Source organism: Monopterus albus, unplaced genomic scaffold, assembly GCF_001952655.1.
Source record: "Monopterus albus unplaced genomic scaffold, M_albus_1.0 scaffold6.1, whole genome shotgun sequence".
NCBI classification, from domain to species: Eukaryota; Metazoa; Chordata; class Actinopteri; order Synbranchiformes; family Synbranchidae; genus Monopterus; species Monopterus albus.
The window spans coordinates 679,126-682,611 of NW_018127886.1; the positions used below are offsets into that span (position 1 = coordinate 679,126).

Consider the following 3,486-nt stretch of genomic DNA (forward strand, 5'->3'; position numbering starts at 1 on the left):
CTGAGATCTCTGTCCAGAAGAGTGCAGTCCTGTCTCCAACAGATTAAAACTGATTTATATACTTTAGAACTATAACACATGTTATGTAACTTTTTTTTAAATTAGCGAAACGATTAAAACAGAGAACAGCTTTGGGCCAGAGGTGCTGGCCACTGCGAGATGATTATGTACTGTAGTCAGAAAAATATGTAAATATTTATATTTGTTTGGTCTGACTTTAAGGTACAGTAGCATACAACTGCATTTCAATTAACAATGACAAATGTTTCTTTAAAATCACTATATTCTGTACCAAAGACTGATGTCCTCCTCTTCTTCCCCAAGTCATTATCTCCACACCTTAAAAGCCACAGTGTGGATGTCTCTCTTTAAGCCTTTTGCATCTTTACTTCACTGGAAGACTTCAGCAGTGGTGAACTTGTGCACCGTATATACCCACCATGTCTTTATGAAGAGCCACTCCTCTCCGTCTTCTGTTGCTCATTCTTTAGGAATACTGTCATTCTGCACTTTTTGGTAGCAAAAGAAAATGGCATGGCACCACTCTGAGACCAAACAACATGCACACACACTCTTTCTCTCTCTCTCCTTCCATGCCCAAGCAAATCGATTCCAGCATACTCTTGTCACACATCATTACACCTTCCTATCATCCTCTGCTCTTTTGCTCTGTATATGTGCCTCTGGGTGTGTGAGAGATGGTGTGTATATGTGTGATTGAGCATGCTCCAAGTAGATACTGTATGCAAACACACACACACACACACACACACACTGCTGCCTATTCCTCACCCTAAGATACAGGTTAAGCTTTTCAAAATAGGAAAGCAGACTTGCTTGGGCAACTTTCAGGGCCACAATGGCGGCTACACAGAATGATCATTTGTCTTGTGTCTTCCATTACCGAGAGGCTTGAAGTTATTTCAGCGTAGCATAATGTCCCACTACTTTGATTCCAGAAAGCCATAACATCAGTGGGGTGAAAACTAGTCCAGCCAACACCACACGCAAAGACAAAGCCATCACAAACAGACTGGCTCATATGGACAGGTTGCTCAATGATACATGAAATGAAAGATCTTGGTAGAATAGCAGCGAAGATGGTAAAAAACACAAAGCTAATTCTGACTTTTGGGGCAGTGGGAGATATTTAACATGTCTCAGATAGGCATGGGTGTGTGAATGTTCACATTTCTACAACTTCCTGCGTATAGTATATGTAATTATACAGTATATATACACACACACAAGTACAACTGAGGTATTTGTACTTTGAGTATCTTCATTTTCTGCTATTTCATAATTTCACTTCACTACATTTCAGAGGGAAATGTTGTACTTTTTACTGAACTACCTTTAAAACCTTTAGCTACTTTTCAGAATCAGATTCCATAACAAACTACAATCATAAGACTATTGATCGCTGGTGTGCATGTGAAGTACTTCACATTATATGCATATAAGGTAGTTACCAAAACATTAGCTCCACCTTTGACACATTAAATATAATCCACATTACTGTGAAATGTGCCATTCTGCATAATGAGCACTTTTACTTTTAGCACTTCAAGCATATTTTGATGCCAATACTTTTGCAATTAGACAAGATTTTGAAAGCAGGAGTTTTTACTTTTTAAATTGTTAAGATAGTTTCAAATTAAGATTATGTGAATATATACAGTATGCTGCTAACATTTAATTTGTGTAAGATCATGTTCTTTTACAAGAACACACACACGCGCGCACACACACACACTGACTGGTATAACCTTGAAACAAGAGCCATCTCTGATGGATCCAGGAAGTGGGTTGTGGCGTGGGAACATAAGACTGATGAAGACAAGAGAGGCAAGAGCAGAGTGGGGTTTGGATGAAAGGCTAAACCTGGTCCTACTGAATTTTAAAATGCATAAAATGTGTCTCTGAAAACAACAGAAAACAAACTGACTTATTTAGACAGAAGTCATTAATAATGTTTTTTTTGCTTAGCCTAGTAGTTCCTGGAATTATTCTGTTTTCCATTTTAGTAGCCCTGCAATAATTATACTGACTATTTTCTAAATATTAAGGATTTATGTCTTTTGTAAAGCATTGGACCCTCCAGAAATTATGCTGCTTTCTAATGTCGTAGTCATAAATCTGTTCAGAGCAAAACACAAACCTGCTCTCATTCCTACTGAAAATACTGCATGTATCCAAGACTAACTATAATTTATTTGGACTATGGTTTTCACTCATTAACAAAAAAAAAGTTATTTATTGCATGGTTTAGTTTTATTCATTATGATTATCCACACTTTTGTGACTTTTGAATATTTCTTCTTTAAGATTTTTACAATAGAAGTCAAACCAAGGAAATGCAGAGGCAACACAAAGGAAGTATCAATTTCACTTTGTACTGTAGCATTTCAATTTGGCACACAAGGTAACGGCATGAGCCACAACAGCTGCCAAGCTTTCAAAACTATACAGATGTGTTACAAAATAAATCCTGACAAAGCACAGTCTTCACCTTAAGGACTTTGTCATATTTAAATTATTATATTATATTGATTTGTATATTAAATTCAGTCTTTAAAATTTCACTTCCCATCTAGTGGTCCATCTTTTTTTATTCTTAGTTATTATTTTTTTAAATCCATACATTATAACATTTCTAAGATTTTGGATGGATGGTTAAAAAAAATTACAGTATTTTTAAAATAAAACATGCCATGATTTACTGTGAGCAAAATGCCTGGACATTCAAACTATTCCTTATGTCTGTGTGTGCAGCATGATTCAGGTTATGTTGCACACAATGTTTTTTTGTTCGCATATGTGACTCTTGCAGAGGTACGGTTATTTCTAAAGGAGTTTTGTTACACTAGGGTCAGAAAGATAACTGAAAAGATCGAGTCCATCTGGTACCTGCCCTGGGGAAATGCACACACACAAGCACGGCTTGGTCTTTTCTCTTCAGTACCATCGTCCTCTCTGTGTATACCCAACATTCTTTCTGCCTATTTAAAAGCATATGTGCCCTCAGGACAACTGGGATCCTTCCTCAGCACTCCTGACTTAGGAGCTACTAGACACACCAAAAGGATCAATGTACAGGACACTGACATGTAACCAAAGCCTGCAAGTGAAAGCATGTGTGAATTCATACATCTTTCACAATCTAGCAAGTGGACTTGGTGAATAACACTACACTTGAAACAAACGGGTTTGGTGTGAAAAGATACCCTTTCCCCACAAGAGGTCTCCAGTCTTTTCTTTGCTTAATTAACCCTGCGGCCATCACTTGAATTTCATAAAGAGATCGTCACTCTGTGGGAGAGTTATCTTCTTTTTTGGAGGCAGAAAAAGACGACAGGAACATTTTTTTTATCCCGTTGGAAAGATAACGGCATTTCTCTGCCTTAACTGTGACTGATAAAATCCATGGTATAGGCCCATATTTGAATATGCAGGGTTCGTGCATGTTGGGGGGGGGGGGCCATT

The 3,486-nt window shown here is 37.6% G+C and overlaps 1 protein-coding gene across 2 annotated transcripts in view; it reads right to left on the reverse strand.

Annotated features, from left to right (window-relative positions):
- Positions 1–3,486, reverse strand: part of cacna2d3a (calcium channel, voltage-dependent, alpha 2/delta subunit 3a) — a 104,389-nt gene that overhangs the window by 98,965 nt on the left and 1,938 nt on the right. The window lies entirely within an intron of this gene.